Source organism: Neofelis nebulosa, chromosome X (assembly GCF_028018385.1).
Source record: "Neofelis nebulosa isolate mNeoNeb1 chromosome X, mNeoNeb1.pri, whole genome shotgun sequence".
Taxonomy (NCBI): domain Eukaryota; kingdom Metazoa; phylum Chordata; class Mammalia; order Carnivora; family Felidae; genus Neofelis; species Neofelis nebulosa.
Genome location: NC_080800.1, coordinates 83,042,319 through 83,069,375, shown reverse-complemented (window position 1 = coordinate 83,069,375; position 27,057 = coordinate 83,042,319). Strand labels below are relative to the sequence as shown.

The 27,057-nt window shown below is 39.9% G+C and overlaps 1 pseudogene; it reads right to left on the bottom strand.

The window, feature by feature from the left end:
• LOC131502109 (NADH dehydrogenase [ubiquinone] 1 beta subcomplex subunit 5, mitochondrial-like) overlaps positions 1-23,559 on the bottom strand; it is a 45,688-nt pseudogene extending 22,129 nt beyond the window's left edge.
• Positions 23,560-27,057: the final 3,498 nt, after the last annotated feature.

Here is a 27,057-nt window from a genome sequence, read left to right as displayed (position 1 = left end):
ACTTAGAAACACACATACGCCCACATGCACACTGACATGCATGTGTGCATACATACATGCATGCAAACACTATCAAATAAATTGTTCTAATCTGCTCCTTTACCCATAAAACCTATACTGGGAATATTTTTCCAAAGCAATGAATATAAAAGCATCATATTCATTATCAGTTCAAAATCATCCTATATTTCCAACCTTTTATTCAATAAAATTTTCGTATTTTAAACCCTACAGAAATTGAAATTTAAAATAAAAAATATCCTCTCTCACCAGCATGCACACATCGAATTATTTTCAAATGAAACTTTTACTGTGTTATTTTTTTGCAACAGTATATGAACATATGTCGAAGTCAATAAATGTATTCTTGCATTACCATTTTGTGACTCAATTTACAGATTTTCCCATTTTACTAAACTTTACCTCTTTACCATTGTCAGATTACCAATTAATACCTTTCATTGTTTATCGAGTATGAAACAATATATAAATGTTTATTTAGAAACTGAAATTATTCTATCCTTCCCTACTCTCCCACTTTCTGCTCCCCGTAATACAAAGACAGTCTCTGTTAATTTATTTGTGCCTGTTTCCTGGAATTTTCCTCTGTGTGTAATGCACCTCTTAACAATCACGCACACTCTTGTACACTCATGTTGGTATATATTATTTTGCATAATGCAATCATAGTCTTCATAATATTCAACAACTTCTGTTTTGCATAATATGATTCATTTTCATTTTAATTAATTTGTGTTTGGGGGCATATGTCCAAGTGTTTATTGGAGGTTTATACTTCTTTATATGTACATTCTTCCTTGATATTATTGACTCATCTCTACTGTTGAGTATTTCATACATCAAGGATATAAACACTGTAGCTGAATAGAAGTTGTAAATAATTTCTCATCACTTTTCACATGCCTTTTGATTTTTAATTTTTGGTACATGGATGGCATTCTACACTTTATAATGATGTTTAGCATTTAGAAAGTACCTCAGCACATTGTTTGTATTTATTTATTTATTTATTTATTTATTTATAATATGAAATTTCTTGCCAAATTGGTTTCCATACAACACCCAGTGCTCATCCCAAAAGGTGCCCTCCTCAATACCCATCGCCCACCCTCCCCCCCACCCCCATCAACCCTCAGTTTGTTCTCAGTTTTTAAGAGTCTCTTATGCTTTGGCTCTCTCCCTCTCTAACCTCTCATTTTTTTTTTCTTCCGCTCCCCCATGGACCTCTTTTAAGTTTCTCAGGATCCACATAAGAGTGAAAACATATGGTATCTATCTTTCTCTGTATGACTTATTTCACTTAGCATAACACACTCCAGTCCCATCCACGTTGCTATAAAAGGCCATATTTCATTCTTTCTCATTGCCACGTAGTATTCCATTGTGTATCTAAACCACAATTTCTTTATCCCGCACATTGTTTTAAAAAGAACAACTGACTAATAATGCGTTGAGGTATATCAAATGTCAGCTTATAGGACAGAGTAGCAAAAAGCTTAGTCTTTTGTGCAATTTCAGGTTTTGAGTCCCGGAGCATTAATTTATAAGGTGTTTTCTTAGGTCATGTTACTTATTCTTTTAACTTCAGTTCCATTGTCTGAGTAATAGGGATAATTATTGTTCTTGAATGGAGCTATTAGTATTACATGAGATTGAACAGAAAAAGAAAAAAAAACCTGCATAAGATACTTTTGTACCTGTAAATATCTTACCATTCAGGTTCCCTTTCCAAAAGTCAACAGTCAGTGCTTCTTCCTTGGGTCCATTAAAACATCTCAGGAATCAGCCACTCTATGTGTCCCCATACCGAGGCCTATTGACCCATGGGGCAGGATTTCATGCCCACCATCATCTTCATGCCCAATGGAGGCATGACACAACCCAGTTTACATTTGAAGGAGTTTCCCACAATTGGGTCTTAAGCCCAGGAAATCAATCACCTAAACAGGAGGCTGCCGGTTGGCCTGTTTGACTCTGGAAAATTTATACAGCTCTGTAAATGTGAGTTTGGTCATCTCTAAAAATGGGACTAAGAATGGTGCCTTCCTCACAGATTTGTTGTAAGAAAAAAAAACAGAGAAACTCTCAAAGAATGTCTGGTACATAGCAGGACTTTGATAAATGTTACTCTCAGCCCACCCCACCTCTTCTGTCCCACAAGATAGAAGATTTGAAACAAGACCACATCTGGAAATGTAGCAGCAAGAAGTAAACTTTGGTCCCATCTCACCATTTCCTTTTTTCCAAGTACTTTCCTATCTCTCCATTTTCTTTCTAGCTTGACTAGAAGCAATTTCTTATTGTGCTCCAGGAAGGAGAAATAGTATGGAAGAGCATAGAATAGGAACAGGTCAGCTACACAGAAGATGAGAGTCATCAAACATGCATCTCAGTTGCCAGACTCATTAACTGACCACAGGATATTGGGCAAGTCCCTTTCCCTGTGCTGGCCTCCAGTCTAACACAGAAGAACATTCAATATACAAACAGGGGTTAGAGGCATCAAATGTGGGATCAGAAATGACCAGGATTTGACCCTGGGAATCATTACTTGTTGGTCGTATGATGCTAACCAAGAGTTTTATCTGTTAATCTACTATCTGCTCTATGACTATCGATGTCTTTTGTGATTGTTGATTCTTATTATTCCCACCATCAGTCCAAAGGGTGAATAAAGAGGGGTAGGGATTCCCTTGCCAGCTGTTACAATTTCCCAAGAATCTATTATTTTATCACTGTTGGATAAAGTGGTTGGTGTACAATGTAAAAGAACTTTAGGAAGCTCATGAACAGACCAGGATGTACAACATTATTTAATATATAATGAATTTGGCATTTCCAATCAAATTCAGTGCTCGAGGTTTGGATCTCTGTCACTTCACTAAGTGTTCATTAATAAATACAATTAGATCACCTCTTATACCCTGACATTTAATCAGAACTCTTCTACTTGCTGGTACTTAAGGTACAAATTAAGATAAAAAGGAAAGCAAATAAAAAACCACCCAGAATACTTACCTCTATATTTGGTATGATAATAGTTCTATGAAACATATACATGTTACATTCGTATGCACGGAAAAAAAAATGATGGAACAAAATAGCAAAATGTGAATTTCAAAGATGATGGGATTGGTATGAACTGAGATGTTTAACCTCTGCCTTTGTCTCAGTATGAAACATTTGCTAAGATGAGTATGGCTTTTATTTATGATAAAAAGTGTAGCTCTTACAAGCTCTACTACTTATGAACAACAGTTCAAGTAAAAAGCATAAAAAGCTATAAATTTAATTGAGGTTAAGGAAAAATTTTGTTCCTCTGTAATTACATCTTCTTTGTCTTCCTCTAGAGATAATCACTATCCAGAGTGAAATAAGTGTCATGTTAACACATCGCTTTATCCTTTTATGCCATATAAGAACGTACTTAAACAAAATACAGTATTGTTGTTCACATTCTCACTGCACACTCACACACACACACACACACACACACACATTCACAACACACACACGGCAGGCACCCTTATCCCCCATCTTGCTAATTTATTTAACTGTGTGTGTGTGTGTGTGTATAAGAGGGAGTGTGCAAGAGAGAGAGCTTTGTAAACAAATCAAGGTGAACCCTTTTTCAAGATCCCAAAACCGTGTTTGACCCATCGTCAATGCCAGTGTTTGTTTCCTTCCCAACTGTGTTAGTCTTAACAAATTACCAGACTGGATGGCTTAAACAGCACAAATTGACTTGTTGAAGTTTTGGAGGCTAGAAGTCGAAGATCAAGGTTCTGGCAAGGTTGATTTCTGGTGAGACCTGTCTCCCTGGTTTGCAAATGGCCACATTCTCACTGGGTCCTTACATAGCCCTTCCTCTCTGCGTGTGTGCAGGGAGAGAATCAGTTCTAGTTTTTCTTCCTCTTCTTATGAGGACACCAGTCCTATAGGACTAGGGTTCCATCCTTATGACCACATTTAACCTCAACTACCTCCTTAAAGTCCCTATATCCAAAGAGAGCCACGTTGAGGATCAGGACTTTAATATGTGAATGTGAGCATAAAATTAATTCCATAATGTTCTGCCCTCTGAACCCCCAAAATGCATGTTCTCGCATGCAAAAATACATCCACTGCCATCTCAACAGCGCCAAGAGCCTTAACTCACTCCAGCATGAATTCCAAGTGTAAAGCCTCATGTAAATATCATCTAAATGGCATATGGATGACTTGGAGGTATGAATCAACCTGAGCCATAATTCCTCCCAGCTGTGAACCTGTGAAACCAGACAAGCTGTGTGCTTCCAAAATACAAAATGAGGGGGGCAGGCATAGAAAAGACACTCTCATTTGAAGAAAAGAGATATCAGAGGGAAAACATGGATAAACAGATTCCAAACAAGTCAAATACACAGCAAGGCAAATTCCATTATTCTTTGAGCTCAAGAATAATGCTCTTACGCTGGATGATCTCTCAAGACTCACTGGGACAGCAGTTTCACTCTAAGAGCCGAGACAGCATCCCCACCCGCATAAAATAGCCCTACAAGGCAGTGTGGTCCCTGAGGCACTGGCCTCTGAAACTGAGGAGGTGGCCCCACCAGTGAAACCCAGGATAAACCCACAGACTTGCCCCCGTTGACTTGTAGTGGGAGGAGATAGAAGCACTGATGTCTTGGAATAGTCTTTGGAGGGTGATTCTTCCCTTTTCCTGAAGGATAGAACATGTTTGCAAAAAAATAACTGCACTCCGCTCCCTCCCCCAAAGTCCCCACAATTCCCACAGCCTTTTTCCCCTTCTATCCCCATTTTTTTTCTGTCCATTTCAATCCCAGGTGGCAGTGTCTCTGCTGGTAGAATCCCATCTCTATTTCTGAATTCAGCTGAGATGGCTGATTAAATCCAGAGGTAATCTCTTCCTGGAGTGATTTCCCAGCCATATCGTTGGTGTTTTCTCCTGAACAAGCTTTCTCACATTTTTATACTATACGTAGGCTCAGAATGTTCCATACCTTCAAGGCCCATTTCTTTTTTGCTTGCTAGTTCATTGGATTTATCTCTCCTCTCACATTTTATTATCAGTAGTAAGGGGAAACCAGCCCACACTTCAAAATTTTGCCTAGAAATCGCCCCTGCTAAATATCCAAGGTGGTGACTCACAAGTAGAAACACTAATGGTGCATTCTGGCATGATGCTAATCATAAGAATAGTTAATATTGCTGTGCCCCACCGTGTTGTATGTGCTAAGGCTAAACTTACTCATTTCATCCTCAGCAGAGCCTATGAGGAAGAGCTATTGTTCCCTGAATTTAAACACCAGGAAACTGAGGCACAGTGAAGGCAGAGCTAGCAAGTCACAAGACAGATTTGAACAGATTCTGTGTGGCTGCTGAGCCCCATATCTCTCCAGTGTACACTATTGCTTCTCATCTGATAAGGCCCTCAAAACACAAGAAAATAAAAGAAAGAAAAACTGAATTACAACTTTTTTCCCACAATTTAATAGGCAGGAATTTAAAATATTGACAACAATCGCTGTGGTCTGCAATATGGAGGGAAATTATCTTGTTATATTGAGGAAAGGGTTTCCTTCACATCTTGTCTTCTTTCCTGTCCCGTAAGTACGTTCCCATTCTAAAGGCTTTCCTGTGGATGGTCTAAGAATACACTTTCTTCCCTGTCACTTATTATTATTTTTTAAAATGCAGTTTCTTTTTTTTCAATACATGAAATTTATTGTCAAATTGGTTTCCATACAACACCCAGTGCTCATCCCAAAAGGTGCCCTCCTCAATACCCATCACCCACCCTCCCCTCCCTCTCAACGCCTATCAACCCTCAGTTTGTCTTCAGTTTTTAAGAGTCTCCTATGCTTTGGCTCTCTCCCACTGTAACCTTTTTTTTTTCCTTACCCTCCCCCATGGGTTTCTGTTAAGTTTCTCAGGATCCACATAAAAGTGAAACCGTATGGTATCTGTCTTTCTCTGTATGGCTTATTTCACTTAGCATCACTCTCCAGTTCCATCCACGTTGCTACAAAGGGCCATATTTAATTCTTTCTCATTGCCACGTAGTACTCCATTGTGTATTTAACCACAATTTCTTTATCCATTCATCAGCTGATGGACACGTAGGTTCTTTCCATATTTTGGCTATTGTTGAGAGTGCTGCTATAAACATTGGGGTACAAGTGTCCCTATGCATCAGTACTCCTGTATCCCTTGGGTAAATTCCTAGCAGTGCTACTGCTGGCTCATAGGGTAGGTCTATTTTTAATTTTTTGAGGAACCTCCACACTGTTTTCCAGAGTGGCTGCACCAATTTGCATTCCCACCAACAGTGCAAGAGGGTTCCCATTTCTCCAGATCCTCACCAGCATCTATAGTCCCCTGATTTGTTCATTTTGGCCACTCTGACTGGCGTGAGGTGATATCTGAGTGAGGTTATGATTTGTCTTTCCCTGATGAGGAGCGACGTTGAGCATCTTTTCATGTGCCTGTTGGCCATCTGGATGTCTTCTTTAGAGAAGTGTCTATTCATGTTTTCTGCCCATTTCTTCACTGGGTTATTTGTTTTTGGGTGTGGAGTTTGGTGAGCTCTTTATAGATTTTGGATACTAGCCCTTGGTCTGATATGTCATTTGCAAATATCTTTTCCCATTCCGTTGCTTGCCTTTTAGTTTTGTTGGTTGTTTCCTTTGCTGTACAGAAGCTTTTTATCTTCATAAGGCCCCAGTAATTCATTTTTGCTTTTAATTCCCTTGCCTTTGGGCATGTGTCAAGTAAGAAATTGCTGCGGCTGAGGTCAGAGAGGTCTTTTCCTGCTTTCTCCTCTAAGGTTTTGATGGTTTCCTGTCTCACATTCAGGTCCTTTATCCATTTTGAGTTTACTTTTGTGAATCGTGAGGGAAAGTGGTCTAGTTTCAACCTTCTGCATGTTGCTGTCCAGTTCTCCCAGCACCATTTGTTAAAAAGGCTGTCTTTTTCCATTGGCTATTCTTTCCTGCTTTGTCAAAGATTAGTTGGCCATACGTTTGTGGGTCTAGTTCTGGGGTTTCTATTCTATTCCATTGGTCTATGTGTCTGTTTTTGTGCCACTACAATGCTGTCTTGATGATTACAGCTTTGTAGTAGAGGCTAAAGTCTGGAATTGTGATGCCTCCTGCTTTGGTCTTCTTCAAAATTACTTTGGCTATTCGGGGCCTTTTGTGGTTCCATATGAATTTTAGAATTGCGTGTTCTAGTTTCGAGAAGAATGCTGGTGCAATTTTCATTCGGATTGCATGGAATGTGTAGATAGCTTTGGGTAGTATTGACATTTTGACAATATTTATTCTTACAATCCACGAGCACGGAATGTTTTTCCTTTTCTTTATATCCTCTTCAATTTCCTTCATAAGCTTTCTATAGTTTTCAGCATACAGATCTTTTACATCTTTGGTTAGATTTATCTTTGGTATTTAATGCCTCCTGGTGCAATCGTGAATTGGATCAGTTTCTTTATTTGTCTTTATGTTGCTTCATTATTAGTGTATAAGAATGCAACTGATTTCTGTACATTAATTTTGTATCCTGCGACTTTGCTGAATTCATGTATCAGTTCTAGAAGACTTTTGGTGGAGTCTATCGGATTTTCCACGTATACTATCATGTCATCTGCAAAAAGTGACAGCTTGACTTCAGCTTTGCCAGTTTTGATGCCTTTGATTTCCTTTTGTTGTCTGATTGCTGATGGTAGCACTTCCAACACTATGTTAAACAACAGCGGTGAGAGTGGGCATCCCTGTCGTGTTCCTGATGTCAGGGAAAAAGCTCTCAGTTTTTCCCCATTGAGGATAATGTTGGCTGTGGGCTTTTCATACATGGCTTTTATGATGTATAAGTATGTTCTTTCTATCCTGACTTTCTCGAGGGTTTGTATTAAGGAACGATGCTGAATTTTGTCAAATGCCTTTTCTGTATTGATTGACAGGGTCATATGGTTCTTATATTTTCTTCTATTAATGTGATGCAGCACGTTCATTGATTTCTGAATGTTGAACCAGCCTTGAATCCCAGGAATGAACCCCACTTGATCATGGTGAATAATGCTCTTTATATGTTGTTGAATTCGATTGGCTAGTATCCTATTGAGAATTTTTGCATCCATATTCATCAGGGATATTGGCCTGTAGTTCTCTTTTTTTACTGGGTCTCTGTCTGGTTTAGGAATCAAAGTCATACTGGCTTCCTAGAATGAGTCTGGAAGTTTTCCTTCCCTTTCTATTTCTTGCAATAGCTTGAGAAGGATAGGTATTATCTCTGCTTTAAACATCTGGTAGAACTCCCCTGGGAAGCCATCTGGTCCTGGACTCTTATTTGTTGGGAGATTTTTGATGACCGATTCAATTTCTTCGCTGGTGATGGGTCTGTTCAAGCTTTCTATTTCCTCCTGATTGAGTTTTGGAAGAGTGTGGGTGTTTAGGAATTTGTCCATTTCTTCCAGGTTGTCCAATTTGTTGGCATATAATTTTTCATAGTATTCCCTGATAATTGTTTGTATCTCTGAGGGATTGGTTTTCATCATTCCATTTTCATTCATGATTTTATCTATTTGGGTCATCTCCCGTTTCTTTTTGAGAAGCCTGGCTAGAGGTTTGTCAATTTTGTGTATTTTTTCAAAAAACCAACTCTTGGTTTCGTTGATCTGCTCTACAGTTTTCTTAGATTCCATATTGTTTATTTCTGCTCTGATCTTTATTATTTCTCTTCTTCTGCTGGGTTTAGTCTGCCTTTGCTGTTCTGCTTCTATTTCCTTTAGGTGTGCTGTTAGATTTTGTATTTGGGATTTTTCTTGTTTCTTGAGATAGGCCTGGATTGCAATGTATTTCCCTCTCAGACCTGCCTTTGCTGTATCCTAAAGCGTTTGGATTGTTGTATTTTCATTTTCGTTTGTTTCCATATATTTTTTAATTTCTTCTCTAATTGCCTGGTTGACCCACTCATTCTTTAGTAGGGTGTTCTTTAACCTCCATGTTTTTGGAGGTTTTCCAGACTTTTTCCTGTGGTTGATTTCAAGCTTCATAACATTGTGGTCCGAAAGCATGCATGGTATGATCTCAATTCTTGTATACTTATGAAGGGCTGTTGTGTGACGCAGTATGTGATCTATCTTGGAGAATGTTCCATGTGCACTCGAGAAGAAAGTATATTCTGTTGCTTTGGGATGCAGAGTTCTAAATATATCTGTCAAGTCCATCTGATCCAATGTGTCATTCAGGGCCCTTGTTTCTTTATTGACTGTGTGTTTGGATGATCTATCCATTTCTGTAAGTGGAGTGTTAAAGTCCCCTGTGATTACCACATTCTTATCAATAAGGTTGCTTATGTTTGTGAGTAATTGTTTTATACATTTGGGGGCTCCCGTATTCAGCGCATAGACATTTATAATTGTTAGCTCTTCCTGATGGATAGACCCTGCGATTATTATATAATGTCCTTCTTCATCTCTTGTTACAGCCTTTGACTGAAAGTCTAGTTTGTCTGCTATAAGTATGGATACTCCAGCTTTCTTTTGACTTCCAGTGGCATGATAAATAGTTCTCCATCCCCTCACTCTCAATCTGAAGGTGTCCTCAGGTCTAAAATGAGTCTCTTGTAGACAGCAAATAGATGGGTCTTATTTTTTCATCCATTCTGATACCCTGTGTCTTTTGGTTGGAGTATTTAGTCCATTTACGTTCAGTGTCATTATAGAAAGATATGGGTTTAGAGTCATTGTGATGTCTGTAGGTTTCATGCTTGTAGCGATTTCTCTGGTACTTCTTCTCACAGGATCCCCCTTAGGATCTCTTGTAGCGCTAATTTAGTGGTGATGAATTCCTTCAGTTTCTGTTTGTTTGGGAAGACCTTTATCTCTCCTTCTATTCTAAATGACAGACTTGCTGGATAAAGGATTCTCGGCTGCATATTTTTTCTGTTCAATACATTGAAGATCTCTTGCCAATCTTTTCTGGCCTGCCAAGTTTCAGTAGAGAGATCGGTCACGAGTCTTATAGGTCTCCCTTTATAAGTTAGGGCAAGTTTATCCCTTGTTGCTTTCAGAATTTTCTCTTTATCCTTGTATTTTGCCAGTTTCACTATGATATGTCGTGCAGAGGATCGATTCAAGTTACGTCTGAAGGGAGTTCTCTGTGCCTCTTGGATTTCAATGCCTTTTTCCTTCCCCAGTTCAGGGAAGTTCTCAGCTATTATTTCTTCAAGTACACCTTCACCACCTTTCCCTCTCTCTTCTTCCTCTGGGATACCAATTATATGTATATTATTTCTTTTTAGTGTATCACTTAGTTCTCTAATTTTCCCCTTATACTCCTGGATTTTTTTATCTCTCTTTTTCTCAGCTTCCTCTTTTTCCATAACTTTATCTTCTGGTTTCACCTATTCTCTCCACTGTTTCTTCAGTCCGAGCTGTCGTTGTTTCCATTTTGTTTTCCATTTCGTTTAAAGCGTTTTTCAGCTCCTCGTGACTGCTCCTTAGTCCCTTGATCTCCGTGGCAAGAGATTCTCTGCTGTCCTCTATACTGTTTTCAAGCCCAGCGATTAATTTTATGACTATTATTCTAAATTCACTTTCTGTTATATTATTTAAATCCTTTTTGATCAGTTCATTGGCTGTTGTTATTTCCTGGAGATTCTTCTGAGGGGAATTCTTCCGTTTGGTCATTTTGGATAGTCCCTGGAGTGGTGTGGACCTGCAGGGCACTTCCCCTGTGCTGTGGTGTATAACTGGAGTTGGTGGGCGGGGCAGCAGTCAGACCTGGTGTCTGCCCCCAGCCCACCGCTGTGGCCACAGTCAGACTGGTGTGTGCCTTCTCTTCCCCTCTCCTAGGGGCGCGAGGTGGGGTGGCCTGTCTGGGCTACTTGCACACTGCCAGGCTTGTGGTGTTGGGGATCTGGCGTATTAGCTGGGGTGGGTAGGCAAGGTGCATGGGGGCAGGAGGGGCAGGCTTAGCTCACTTCTCCTTAGGTGATCCACTTCAGGAGGGGCCCTGTGGCAGCGGGAGGGAGTCAGACCCGCTGCCGGAGGGGTGGCTCTACAGAAGCACAGCGTTGGGTGTTTGCGTGTAGCAAGCAAATTCCCTGGCAGGAACTGGTTCCCTTTGGGATTTTGGCTGGGGGTTGGGCGAGGGAGATGGCGCTGGCGAGCGCCTTTGTTCCCCAACCAACTTAGCTCTGTCGTCCGGGGGCTCAGCATCTCTCCCTCTCTTTGTCCTCCAGGCTTCCCGCTTTCTGAGCAGAGCTGTTCACTTATGACCTCTCAGATGCTAAGTCGCGCTTGCTGTCGGAACACAGTCCGTCAGGCCCCTCTGCTTTTGCCAGCCAGACTCGGGCGCTCTGCTTGGCCGGCGGGCCACCCCTCCGCCCCGGCTCCCTCCCGCCAGTCCGTGGAGCACGCACTGCCTCGTCGCCCTTCCTACCCTCTTCCGTGGGCCTCTCGTCTGCGCTTGGCTCCAGAGACTCCGTTCTGCTAGTCTTCTGGTGGTTTTCTGGGTTAGTTAGGCAGGTGTAGGTGGAATCTAAGTGATCAGCAGGGCGCGCGGCGAGCCCAGCGTCCTCCTAAGCCGCCATCTTCGGAATCCTCCATTTATAGCATTTTTTAGCTCCTCCTGACTGTTCCTTAGTCCCTTGATCTCTGTAGCAATAGATTCTCTGCTGTCCTCTATACTGTTTCCAAGCCCAGCAATTAATTTTATGACTATTATTCTAAATTCATTTTCTGTTTTATTGTTTAAATCGTTTTTGATCAGTTTGTTAGCTGTTGTTATTTCCTGGAGATTCTTTTGAGAGGAATTCTTCTGTTTCGTCATTTTGGATAGTCCCTGGAGTGGTGCAGAACTGCAGGGCACTTCCTCTGTGCTGTCTTGAATAACTGGAGTTGGTGGGCGGGGCCGCAGTCAGACATGATGTCTGCTCCCAGCCCACAGCTGGGGCCACAGTCACATTTGTGTGTACCTTCTCTTCCCCTCCCCTAGGGGCGGGATTCACTGTGGGGTGGCATGGTCCATCTGGGGTACTTGCACACTGCCAGGCTTGTGGTGCTGGGGATCTGGCATATTAGCAGGGGTGGATCAGCAAGGTGCACAGGGGCGGGAGGGGCAGGCTCAGCTCACTTATCCTTTGCCGATCCGCTTCGGGAAGGGCCCTGCAGCACTGGGAGGGAGTCAGACCCTCCTCTGGAGGGATGGATCCTCAGAAGCACAGCGTTGGGTGTTTGTTCGGTGCAGGCAAGTTCCTTGGCAGGAACTGGTTCCCTTTGGGATTTTGGCTGGGGGATGGATGAGGGAGATGGCACTGGCAAGCACCTTTGTTCCCCTCCAAGCTGAGTTCTGTCATCCAGGCCTCAACAACTCTCCCTCCCGTTGTCCTCCAGCCTTCCTGCTCTCTGAACAGTGCTGTTAACTTATACCTTCCAGGTGTTAAGTCCTGCTTGCTGTCAGAACACACTCCGTCTGGCCCCTCCGCTTTTGCAAGCCAGACTCGGGGGCTCAGCTTTGCCGACGGGCTGCCCCTCCATCCCGGCTCCCTCCTGCCAGTCCGTGTAGGGCGCACCTCCTCTCCGCCCTTCCTACCCTGTTCCGTGGGCCTCTTGTCTGCACTTGGCTCCAGAGAATCCGTTCTGCTAGTCTTCTGGCGGTTTTCTGGGTTATTTAGGCAGGTGTAGGTGGAATCTAAGTGATCAACAGGACGTAGTGAGCCCAGCGTCCTCCTACACCTCCATCTTCCCTCCTGAGATCTAAACTGTAGTTTCAAAAGCAATAGGTCATCTGGATGTCTTCTTTAGAGAAGTGTCTATTCATGTTTCCTGCCCATTTCTTCACTGGATTATTCGTTTTTTGTGTGTGGAGTTTGGTGAGCTCTTTATAGATTTTGGATACTAGCCCTTTGTCCTGTATGTCATTTACAAATATCTTTTCCAATTCCGTTGGTTGCCATTTACTTTTGATTGTTTCTTTTGCTGTGCAGAAGCATTTTATCTTCATGAGGTCCCAATAGGTCATGTTTGCTTTTAATTCCCTTGCCTTTGGGCATGTGTCAAGTAAGAAATTGCTGTGGCTGAGGTCAGAGAGTTCTTTTCCTGCTTTCTCCTCTAGTGTTTTGATGGTTTCCTGTCTCACATTCAGGTCCTTTATCCACTTTGAGTTTATTTTTGTGAATCATGTAAGAAAGTGGTCTAGTTTCATTTTTCCGCATGTTGCTGTCCAGTTCTCCCGGCACCATTTGTTAAAGAGACTGTCTTTTTTCCATTGGATATTCTTTCCTGCTTTGCCAAAGATTAGTTGGCCATACTTTTGTGGGTCTAGTTGAAAAGATGCTCAGCATCGCTCTTCATCCGGGAAATACAAATCAAAACCACACTCAGATATCACCTCACGCCAGTCAGAGTGGCCAAAATGAACAAATCAGGAAACTATAGATGCTGGAGAGGTTGTGGAGAAACAGGAACCCTCTTGCACTGTTGGTGGGAATGCAAACTGGTGCAGCCACTCTGGAAAACAGTGTGGAGGTTCCTCAAAAAATTAAAAATAGAGCTACCCTATGACCCAGCAGTAGCGCTGCTAGGAATTTATCCAAGGGATACAGGAGTACTGATGCATAGGGGCACTTGTACCCCAATGTTTATAGCAGCACTCTCAACAACAGCCAAATTGTGGAAAAAGCCTAAATGTCCATCAACTGATGAATGGATAAAGAAATTGTGGTTTAGATACACAATGGAGTACTACGTGGCAATGAGAAAGAATGAAATATGGCCCTTTGTAGCAACGTGGATGGAACTGGAGAGTGTTCTGCTAAGTCAAGTAAGTCATACAGAGAAAGACAGATACCATATGTTTTCACTCTTATGTGGATCCTGAGAAACTTGACAGAAACTCATGGGGGAGGGGAAGGAAAAAAAAAACAAAAAGAAGTTAGAGTGGGAGAGAGAGCCAAAGCATAAGAGACTCTTAAAAACTGAAAACAAACTGAGGGTTGATGGGGGGTGGGAAGGAGGGGAGGGTAGGTGATGGGCATTGAAGAGGGCATCTTTTGGGATAAGCACTGGGTGTTGTATGGAAACTAATTTGACAATAAATATCATATATTAAAAAATTTAAAAAAAATTAAAAAATTTAAAAAAAGCAATATGTATTTCTCTTAGGTAAAATAGATAATATAGAAGAGAGGGAAAAAAGCATTACCCCAAAACATACAACCAAAAGACGGCCCCTGAAAGTTTTAATCTGCATTATATTCTTCAAGAATGCATTACATTCTTGCTTATGCAGGTATTTTATGCTTGTTCATGTATGCATATGGTTGTATATTTATATAGGGAAGGTAAGATCTCGTGTTAGTTTTCTAACCTAAATGTCATGGTAATGGATTAATTTATGTCCTGAACAAGATATGTCCAAACCTCAACCTCTGAACTTGTGATGGAACCTTATTTGGAAACAAGGTCTATGCACACATAGTTAAGGACCTTGAGATCTAGGGTAGTCCCTAAATCTAATGAGTGTTGTTCTTATAAGAGAAACAAAAGGAGGCATCACACACAAGGAAGAAGGCCATGTGAAGATGGGGCAGAGGTTAGAGTTATGCTGGCACAAACCACAGAAGACCAGGAACCACCAGACACTGGAAGAGTCAAGAATGAATTTTGCCCTAGAGCCTTCAGAGGAAGCATGGCCCTGTCTGACACCTTGATTTTGGGCTTCTGACATTCAGAACTATGAAAGAATACATTTTTGATATTTCAAACGACAGAATTTGTGGAGACTTGTTATGGCATCCTAGGCAATTAACACACTCACTACAACATATTCCATATATCACTGTGAATAATTCTTAGACAATATCTGAACCTAGTGAGAATAAAGTGGCTTGTGACCTTGGTGAGAATGTATCATTGCAATCATGGAGACAGAAGCAGTTAGATAAAGATTTGGTGGGAAGTGAAGGTCAAAATCTCTGGAACTTTGATTTTGAAGGGGAAGGGGGGGTCAGAAAGACGGAGAGACAGAGTGAGAGGCTTATGCCTGCATGAGAATTAGGGGTCAGAGAAGGGAATTTTTTTCTTTCTTTTTATGTTTTTTTTTTAACTTGTTTTATTTTTTATTCTTTTTAATTTACATCCAAATTAGTTAGCATATAGTGTGCTACAATGATTTTAGGAGTAGATTCCTTAGTGTCCCTTACCCATTTAGCTCATCCCCCCCAACCCCTCCCGTAACCCTCAGTTTGTTCTCCATATTTATGAGTCTCTTCTGTTTTGTCCCCCTCCCTGTTTTGATATTATTTTTGCTTCCCTTCCCTTATGTTCATCTGTTTTGTCTCTTAAAGTCCTCATATGAGTGAAGTCATATGACTTTTGTCTTTCTCTGACTGACTAGTTTCACTTAGCATAATACCCTCCAGTTCTATCCACGTAGTTGCACATGGCAAGATTTCATTCTTTTTTATTGCTGAGTAATACTCCATTGTATATAGATACCACATCTTCTTTATCCATTCATCCATCGATGGACATTTGGGCTCTTTCCACACTTTGGCTATTGTTGATAGTGCTGCTATAAACATGGGGGTGCATGTGTCCCTTCGAAACAGCACACCTGTATCCCTTGGATAGATGCCTAGTAGTGCAATTGCTGGGTCGTAGGGTAGTTCTATTTTTAGTTTTTTGGGGGGAACCTCCATACTGTTTTCCAGAGTGGCTACACCAGCTTGCATTCCCAAAGGGAATTAAAAAAAATATTTGATACCTTGAAGTTTGAACAAGTTTAAAAGTTAATGTTTAAGAGTTATTTCATCTCAGATTTAACCGTTGAATTTTCCAGTATATTCATTTTCCTCCTTATCCTCTTATTTACACTACATAATTAATGGAACACTTTCAATGGACAGTATGGGTTTTAAGCCAATATATATTTAGTTATTAGTGAATGAAAGAACTGACAATTGTATGTCAAAGAAATGCTAGTAAATCTTGGTTTTCTGCATCTCAGGGAGACAGCAGTTGGCTGAAATTCTGGTGTGATATGGTTGGATAACGCATGGTCTGAAGGCTCCTGCAATGGTGACTCCAGGACTGGTCTAGAATATTCCTGTAAATGTATTAACCTATGGAGCAGTCCAAGAGCAGCAGTTAGGCAAGTACCACACCTTGCTACCATGATGTGCTCTATCACTGAGGTGAGTTAAAAACAGGCCCGTCCTTTTAACCATATGTGGAATTTAAGAACCAGAACAGGTGAACATAGGGAAAGGGCAAAAAAAGAGAGAAGGAAGCAAACCGTCAGAGACACTTAACTGTAGATAACAAACTAAGGGTTGCTGGAGGGGAGGTAGGCCAGGGATGGACTAAATGGATGATTGGGTATTAAGGAGGTCACTTGTTGTGTTGAGCACTGAATGTTATATGTAAGTGATGAATCACTAAATTCTACTCCTGAAACCAATATTACATTATATGTTAGCTAAGTAGAATTTAAATAGAATTTTGAAAAAGAAAAAAAAAACAGAGCTGTCTTATTGCATCATTAATTATAATAGACAAGATATGGAAGCAACCCAAGTGTCTATCAATAGGCAAATGGATAAAGAATATGTGATACACACACACACACACACACACACACACACACACCACAGTGGAATATTACCCAGCCATAAAAAGAATGAAATCTTGCCATTCACAATAACATGGATGGACTTAGAGGGCATTATACTCAGTAAAACAAGTCAAACAGGCAAATACCATATGATTTCACTTATTTTTGGAATCTAGTAAACAAAACAAATGAACAAACAAAACATAACAGAAACAAGCTCATAAATACAGAGAACAAACGTGGTTGCCAGATGGTAGGAGATGAAGGGGGGATGGGTGAAATAGATGGAGGGGATTAAGAGATACAAAACGGAAGTTATAAGATAAATAAGTCGTGGGGATGAAAAATACACCACAGACAACATAGTCAATAATATTTTAATAACTTTGTGTGGTGACAAAGGGTGCCTACGCTAATAGTAGTGAGCGTTTTGTAATGTATATAATTGTTGAAACACACTTTGTACACCTAAAACTAATATAATATTCTGTGTCACCTGCACTTCAATAAAAAAAAGCAAACAAAAAGTAAACGAATAAGCAGCCCTGTCTGCCCAGGGTGGGGAACTGGATTAGGGTCTGCTCAGAAGCATGATGTTGAGCATTGCTTATAAGCTTCTGATTCACCCAAGAAACTAGGGATCCTTCTGTCTACAAGATTTTAAACACAAGGTGTATAAGAGAAATATATGCTTCTTTCATAAGGATATCTATATTTTCATTAGGAGAAACAGTGAGAAATACCTTTTCACTATGCCTGCCTTAGCCCTGAAGCTCAGCCAGCCTCTATTGCTGCGTCTCAACTTTTAAAGGGCCCTTGAAGTCCCACTACATGCCATATATTCTGAGTAGGTTTTCTCATTTTTCCCTTGGGACACTTGTGTGGCAAAAGTATCCTGAGTCCCATTTCACAGATGGCAAAGCTCATGCTCACAAAACCAAATTCACCTCTCCAGTTAAATGGCAGGATGGGAATGAGGTTCCATCCTTCACCCTCTCTTGAGGACACAGAGCAGGCTTGTGTTTAGAAGATGGGTTTCTAAGCCTTGATAAATGAGCATTTCACACTCCCCTGATATTGTGGCACCATGGGTATTCATCCAAAAGCCCCTTTTAACAATGATGGTAATAATGCACATGTATGTTCATGTACATGTACATTCTTCATTTCATAAACACTCATTATATTCAATTTTATAGGAGAACCAAGTAGATTTCAAAATTGAATTGATTCTGTGTGTGTGTGTGTGTGTGTGTGTGTGTGTTTCCTCTGGCTCAACCACCCCATCTCAAGTGTAGCTCTAGATTCAGTTCATACAAGGGGTGGATTCTGAACTCAGATTTAGATATCCTAGAAAATGTTGGACACCAAGGAATTACTGCCATGAAGTGAAAAATTCCCAAAAACTCTGGCTGAAACCATTCAACCAAGATCACAAACTCCACCTTTCCTTCTTCCTTGCTGAGCCTCCTGGTCTGTGCCCCAGACCTGCAATTCTGGCTCTGGCTATCAAGTGGCATCCATCTCCATTTTCTTTTTCAAATAAACCAAGCAAAGAATAAGAAAAGTCTTGGGATCATTTGTTTACTAAGATTATGTTTGGAAAATTCATATGTATATTAAAGCAGTTCCATTTGCTGTTGGCCCCAAACCTATATCGCATTTAGTGATATATTTTTTTCCCTCTTCAGTGCAGGTTGACCATGTCCACAATGTAGCATGTCCCTCCCAGAGACAAATTTTCTCCCTCCACCACCTCACCCCCATACAGGCTTCCCAGTCTCAGTCCAGTGCCCCATTCTGTCTCAGGCACCTCCTACCTGTCCTGTTCTGCCCTGCCCTAAGCCCACCTGCCTTACCTCCTACTGCCATGGTGCAACACTATCGCCTGTGTATCATTTTAAGAATGTCCTGGGGTATATATATATATCATCTATACATATATCTATACATATATCTATCTATCTATCTATCTATCTAACCCATCAGTTCTATCAGACAGAATTTAAATTATATAAATTATTGTATACAATTGGTTCACATGCTAGGTCTTAAGGGAAGGTGTTTTTGTTTGTTTGGTTGGTTGCTTGGTTGGTTTTTGGTTTTTGCCCCTTGAATAAACAAACCTCCTGTAGAGAAATTGATGGTGGAAGTACGTTGGTGCCACCTCGTGACAGGAGCCTGAGCTGCAGTTTGAGCATGGCTGAGCAGGAAGGTGGGAGGGAGGGGCTGTGGTGAAAACCCACCAGACAGCTTTCAGGACATCTGAGTAGAAAGGGGACATTCCCAAGGGTACAGAGACATTCTCAAGGGTGCCTGTGTGAGGTGTCCAGACTCTTTCCATGCTGAATAAAAGCTCTAGGCCACTGGAACAACAAGATCACTTTGATTTTATGCCTTGAGACCTCTGGATAAATAGGTATATGCCTATATAAACAAAAAATGGATCTGTGCCCTTTATGATCATTGTAACCTGTTTTAGCACATTTTTTTTACCATCTTTCTATATAAACACATATTTCAATGATAATATTTTCAATTACTTTACAACAAAATTTCACTTATTTTTTAAATAAAGACCAGTTGTGGCATCATATGAATGGCCCAACATTTATTTCTCCAATACTAGTAATGTAAATATAGTTCTTTTACCACATTTTCTATTACAAACAATAGTATGCTAACATTCTCTCTTCTTAAAGTTTATTTATTTATTTTGAGAGAGAGAGAGAGAGAAAACGAGTGGGGAAGGGGCAGAAAGGGAGGGGGTCAGAAAGTCCAAAGCGGGCTGGGTGCTGACAGCAGAGAGCCCAGTGTGGGACTGTAACGCATGGACTGCAAGATCATGACCTGACCTGAAGTCGGATCCTTAACTGGCTGAGCCACCCAGGCAGCCCTCTCTTGTCTTAATTTTAAATCCAGTACAGTTAACATGCAGTGTTCTGTTAGTTTCAGGTGTACAATATACTGATTCAACAATTCTATACATTACTTAGTGCCTATCATGATAAGTCTTCTCTTAATCCCCTTCACCTACATCACCCACCTCCTCCCTGGTACTATCAGTTCTCTGTAGCTAAAGAGTCTATTTCATAGTGTTTTGTGGTCTTTCTCTCTCTCCCTCTTTTCCTTTGCTCATTTGTTTTGTTTCTCAAATTCCACATAGGAGTGAAATCGTATGGTATCTGTCTTTGTCTGACTGACTTATTTTGCTTGGCATTATACTCTCTAGCTCCATCCATGTTGCTACAAATGGCAAGATTTCATTTTTTTTTTATGGCTGAGCGATATTCCATTGTATATATATACTACTTTTTATCCATGAATCAATCGGTGGAACTTGGGCTGCCTCCATAATTTGTCTATGGTAAATAATACCACAATAAGCAGAGAGGTGCATGTACCTTCTCGAATTAGTGTTTTTGTATTCTTTGGGTAAATACCCAGCAGTAAAATTACTGGATCGTACGGTAGTTACATTTTAACTTCTTGAGGAAGCTCCATACTGTTTTCCAGAATGACTGAGCCAGCTTGTATTCCCATCAACAGTGCAAGGGGGTTCCTTTTTCTGCACATCCTCTCCAACATTTGTAGTTTCTTGTGTTTTTGACTGGGGTCATTACGACAGGTGTGAGGTGATATCTCACTGTGGTTTTGATTTGCATTTCCCTGATGATGAGTGATGTTGAGCATCTTTTCATGTGTCTTTTGGCCATCTGGATGTCTTCTTTGGAGAAATGTCTGTTCATGTCTTCTGCCCATTTTTTAATTGGATTATTTGTCTTTCGGGTGTTGATTTGTATACATTCTTCATAAATTTTGGATGCTAAACCCTTTTATTATTTAATTTACTTTTAAAATTTACATTCAAGTTAGTTAGCACATAGTGCATCAATGATTTCAGGAGTAGATACCTTAATGCCCCTTACCCATTTAGCTCATACCCCCTCTCACAACGCCTCCAGTAACCCTCTGTTTGTTCTCCATACTTAAGAGTCTCTTACGTTTTGTCCCCCTCCCTGTTTTTATGTTATTTTTCCCTCCCTTCCGTTATGTCCATCTGGCTTGTATCTTAAAGTCCTCATATGTGTGAAGTCATATGATATTTGTCTTTCTCTGACTAATTTTGCTTAGCATAATACCCTCTAGTTCCATCCACGTAGTTTCAAATGACAAGATTTCATTCTTTTTGAGTGCCGAGTAATACTCCATTGTGTGTGTGTGTGTGTGTGTGTGTGTGTGTGTGTGTGTATCCCTGATGATGAGTGATGTTGTGCATTTTTTCATGTGTCGGTTGTGGATGCTAAGACTTTATCAGATATATCGTTTGGAAATATCTTCTCCCATTGAGTAGTTTGTCCTTTAGTTTCGATTTTTTCCTTTGCTGTGTAGAAACTTGTTATTTCGATGTAGTCCCAATAGTTTATTTTTGCTTGTGTTTCTCTTGCCTCAGGAGTCATATCCAAAAAAGAAAAAAAAAAGGAGTTGTTACAGTCGGTGTCAGAGAAATTACTGCCAGTGCTCCTTTCTAAGATGTTTTATATTTTCAGGACTCACATTTAGTTCCTTAATCTATTTTAAGTTCATTTTTGTGTGTGGTGTAGGATTGTGGTCCGGTTTTATTCTTTGGCATGTAGCTGTCCAGCTTTACCAACATCATTTGTTGAAGAGACAGTCTATTTCCCACTGGATATTCTTGCCTCCTTTGTCAAAGATCAATTGACCAAATAGTCATGGGCTTATTTCTGGGATCTCTATTCTGTGCCACTGATCTGTGTGTCCATTTTTGTGCCAGTGCCATACTGTTTTGAGTACTACAGTTTTGTGATATAAGTTGAAGTCTGTAATTTTGATACCTCCAGCTTTGTTTTCCTTTCCAATATTGCTTTGGCTGTTCGGCGTCTCTTATGGTTCCATACAAATTTTAGGATTGCTTGTTCGCGTTCTGTGAAAAATGCTGTTGGTATTTTTTCACAGCGATTCCATTAAATCTGTAGACTCTTCAGGATAGCATGGACATTTTAACAGTGTTTGTTCTTCCTATCCATGAGCATGGGATGTCTTTCCATTTGTGCTGTCTTCAATTTCTCTCATCAATGTTTTATAGTTTTCAGAGTACAGGTCTTTTATATCCTTGGTTACGTTTATTCCTAGGCATTTTATTATTTTTGATGCCATTGTAAATGGGATTGTTTTCTTAATTTCTCTTTCTGCTGCTTCATTATTAGTGTGTAGACATGCAACAGCTTTCTGTACGTTGATTTTGTATCCTGAGACCTTACTGAATTCATTTATCATTACTAATAGTTTTTGGGGTAGAGTCTTTAGGGTTTTCTATATATGGTATCATGTTTTTCTGCCAATAGTGAACGTTTTACTTCTTTCGTACCAATTTGGATGCCTTGTATTCCTTTTTCTTGTCTGATGGCTGCGCCTAGGACTTCTGGTACTATGTTGAATAAAAGTGGTGAGAGTGGACATCCTTGTCTTGTTGCTGACACTAGGAGGGGAAATCTTTCAGTTTCTCCACGTTGAGTATGATGTTCACTGTGGGATTTTCGTATATGGCTTTTATTATGTTGAGGTATGTTTCCTCTGAACCAACTTTGTTGAACGTTTTTACCATAAATGGATCTTATACTTTGTAAATGCTTTCTCTGCATCTTTCTAAATGATGACATGGTTCTTTTTTTTTGTCACTGGAAAATTGTTTATTCAGGGGTTAAAGGTTTATATAGTTAGTTCAATATTTATGTAATTTAAAATTATGAATTACCTGTGAGTAATCTAGATATCTACAATACAGACATTTGTGTAAACTACTATATTTCTTGGTATTTAACATAATTGGACTTCTCTAACTTCCAATTATGAGTCAAATAAAACATTAAACTTTCAAAGTTACACCGTTGGGAGTTCACAAATTCCTATTTGTTCAAGTTTCTATATTTACCTATATACCTTCTTATAGGAGGAAGCCAAAACCCACAAATCAAAAGTTTTAATCTGCCCTTCACAATGGGTACCAAATCATCATAATGTACACTTTAAATATCTTACAATATTGTCCACTATGCCCCAATACAATAAAGCTGAAAAAAATGAAATCCCACACTAAAGTCTTAATCTGAACCAATGCTGAGAAATAGAGCAATAGAAGGCCTTTTATTCATCGCATGAGCAAAAATACAGAATATATTTTAAATTAATATACTTATACCTAAAGAGAATATACTTTGTATTTAGATAAATAAGAGATTCGATGTTGGGAGTTGCTTTTGGAGAATGATCAATCAGCGCCTTATCAATGGAAGGATACTGATACAAGGGACCATCGCCTCTGGGATACATTAACTAACCTTGGTACTTCCAGTTACTTTAACCATAAATCAGACTTTTCAGCTTCAATTTGAAAAATAGCCATTGTCTTTTCATAATTCTTTTCAGGGCCATCGAAGAAAGTTCTGGAAATCCATCTTGATATAGGATGCTTGAAACATTCCCAGTGTTCCAGGATTTGGCCTTCTGGAATTTCTGCTAACTCAGGCTTCACCAATGAATATATTCACCAGAGTTATGCCAATTGCTACTGGAATCCCACTCAACAAAAATGTAGAATTTCATTAAACTCAAATAACACCTGTCATAGAATCCAGAAGGTTTGGTGATAAACAGTCTTTTCTCATTGTTTCCACTGTGTCGCACTGAGCTGCAGTCTTCAGAAAGCCATGGAAGAGGAAGCCCCTGAATCCAAGCTGAGTGCCGAGATAGTGGCCAGAGAGAGCGGACACTGCAGTGACAGAAACCCACTGTAATGAACTCATGACCACCATGGCTACTGCAAGCAATTCGGATCATATGGTTCTTATCCTTTCTTTTATTAAAGTGGTAAATCACGTTGGTTGATTTGCAAATATTGAACCACTCTTGTATCCAATGACTAAACCCCCTTGATTGTGGTGAATTATTTTTTAAGTGTATTGTTGGATTCGGTTTGATAATATTTTCTTGAGGATTTTCACACCTATGTTCATCAAAGTGATTGGCCTGTACTTCTCTCTCTCTCTCTCTCTCTCTCTCTCTCCCTCTCTCTCTCTCTGTCTCTCTGTAATGTCTTTATCTGGCTTTAGTATCAGGCTACTACTGGCCTGCTAGAATGAATTTGGAAGATTTCCTTCCTCTTCTATTCCTTTTTTGGAATAGTTTGAGAAGATTAGGTATTAACTCTTCTTTAAATGATTGGTAGAATTCACCTGTGAAGTCATCTGGTCCTGGACTTTTGTTTCTTGGGATATTTTTGTTTTGTTTTCTTTCGTTTCATTACTGATTCTGTTTCATTGCTGTTAGTTGTTTTGTTCAAATTTTCTATTTCTCCCGATTCAGTTTGGGGAGGTTACATGTTTCTAGGTATTTATCCATCTCTTCCAGTTTGCCCAGTTTGTTGGGATATAATTTTTCATACTATTCTCTTATAATCCTTTGCATCTCTGTGATGTCAGTTGTTATTTATCTTCTTTCATTTGTGATTTTGTTTATTTGACTCCTCTCTCTTTTTATGATGAGTCTGGCTAATGATTGATCACTTCTGTTGATCTTTCCAAGGAACCAACTCCTAGGTTCATTGATCTGTTCTTTTGTTTTTTGTTTTGTTTTGTTTTGTTTCTTTTTCATTTATCTCTTCTCTAATCTTTATTATTTCCTTCCTTCTATTGTTTTTGGATTTTGTTTGTTCTTTTTCTAGTTCCTGGAGGTGTAAGGTTAGATTGTTTACTTTTAGATTTTTCTTGCTTCTTCAGGTAGGACTGCATTGCTGTAAACTTCCTCCTTAGGACAGCTTTTGCTGCATCCCAAAGATTTTGGATTGCTGTGTTTTCTTCTTCTTTCATCTCCATGTATTTTTATTTTAATTCCCCGTTTATTTATTTGTTAGCCCATTCATTGTTTAGTAGCATGTTATTTAACTTCTATGTATTTGTGCTAGTTCCAGATTTTTCTCTTGTGGTTCTTTTCCTGTTTCACAGCATTGTGGTCAGAAAAGGTGCATGGTGGTATGACTTTGATCCTTTTGAATTTGTTGAGACTGTCTTGTGGCCTAATATGTGATATATTCTGGAGAATGTTCCATGTGCACTCGGAGAAAAATGTGTATTCTGCTGTTTCTGGATGGAATGTTCTGAATATATGTGTTAAATCCGTCTGGTCCAAAGTGTCATTCAAAGACATTGCTTCCTTGTTGATTTTCTGTTTAGGAGATCCACCCATTGATGTCAGTGGGCTGTTAAAGCCCCCTACTATTATCGTATTATTATGAATTGCCTTCTTTATGTTTGTTATGAACGGCTTTATGTATTTGGATGCTCTCTGCATAAATATTTACAATTGTTATATCTTCTTGTTGCATTGTCCCCTTTATGATTATGTAATGTGCTTCTTTGTCCCCTCTTACAGTTCTTGTTTAAAATCTCTTTTGCCCAATATAAGTATTGCTACCTTGGCTTTCTTTTCATATCTATTTGCATGATAAATGTTTCTCCATCACTTCATTTGCAATCTGCATGTGTCTTTAGGTCTGTAGTGAGTCTCTTGCAAGCAACATATAAATGTGTCTTGCTTTTTCACATTTCTGTCACCCTATGTCTTTTGATCAGAGCGGTTGGTCCATTTACATTAAAATTAGAGATAGGTAGGTAATCATTACCATTCTGTTACCCAATTTATGGTGGTTTTTGTGGTTTTTCTCTGTTCCTTACTTTTCTTGCTCTCTTTCTTCACAGTTAGTTGGCTTTTTTATTGATAAACTTGGATTCCTTTCTCTTTAGTTTTTCCTTATCTGTTACTGTTTTTTTTTTCTTTTACCGTTCAGCTTGTATATAATATCTTGTGCAAATAGTTGATGGTTGCTTAAGTTTGAACTCATTCTTTACTCCTCTCCCCTCACCCCACGTTTTAGGTGTATGTTGCCATACTTTACATCTGTTTGTTTTGAGAGACCCTTCGACTGTTTTTTATAGATGTACTTATTTTTACCGCTTTGATGCTTCCTACATTTCTTATTTCTGCTTATGGTATTTCCTTTCCACTCAAAGAATCCCCTTTAACATCTCTTGTAGGGATGGTTTAGTGATCATGGATTCCTTTAGCTTTTGTTTGTCTGGGAAACTCTTTATCTGTCCTTATATTCTGAATGGCAGCCTTCCTGGATAGAATATTCTTGGCTGCAGATTTTTTAGTTTCGCCACTTTGAATATATCATGCCACTCCCTTCTGGCCTCCAAAGCTTCTGTTGAAAAATCCACTGATAGCTTTATGGGGTTTACCTTGTATGGAATTGTTTTCTTTCCTCTTGCTGCTTTTAAAATTATCTCATTGCCACTGCTTTTTACCATTTTAAGTATTATGTGTTGGTGTTGACCACTTTAGGTTGATTTTTGGGGGGGCCGCCTGTGCTTCCTGGATCTGGATTTCTCTTTCCTTCCCTAGATTTGGGATGTTTTCTTCAGCTATTATTTTTTCAAATTAATTTTCTGCCCCCTTTTCTCTCTCTTTTCCTTCTGGAGCCCCTATAATGTGAACATTATTACGCTTGATGGTGTCACTGAGGTCCCAAAGTCTGTTTTCATTTTGTGTTTTGTTTCCTCTCAACCGTCCAGCTTGGTTGCTTTCCATTACCCTGCCCCCCAGGTTGCTGATACGATCTGCTTCATCTAGTCTACTATTCTTTATATCTGGTGTATTTTTAATTTCAGTTATTGGGTTCTTCATCCCTGATTGTTCCTTTTTTATGATTTCTATCTCTTTGTTCAGGGTCTCACTGAGGTCCTCCAAACTTTTCTCGCATCTCATGGTATCTTTATGACCATTACTGTCAATTCTCTGTCAGACATACTACTCAATCCCCATTTCACTTAGGTCTCTTGCTGTGATTTTGTCTTGTTCCTCCATTTGGGACATATTCCTCTGTCTCCTTATTTTGTCTAACTCTCTGCACCTGTTTCTATGTGTTAGGAAAGTTAACCACATCCCCTGCTCTTAAAACCAGTGGCCTTATGAAGAAGCAAGCCTGTAGTGCCTGCAGTGCAGTGTCCCCTATTTACCAGAATTTAGCGCTTCGGGGTTTCTCGTATGTTTGTTGTGTGCACCCTGCTCTTGTGGCTGAGCTGCTTTTTCCTTCAGTTCAGCCATCCACAATGGCGCTCTTTGCCTGTGGTGGGCAGAGTTTGGTCCCTGTGTTGCTGGTGGGCCAGTCTGGGACCACCTTGGGCTTGATTTGAGTCAGACCAGGCATCTCCCAAGGATACACTAGCACTGAACTACAGGGTACTTTCCCTGTTTTGTCCCCTGAGAAGCTTTCCTTGATGGGCAAGGCCTGCAGTCAGACCCCCTGTCTGCCCACAGCCCACTGCTGGGGCCACAG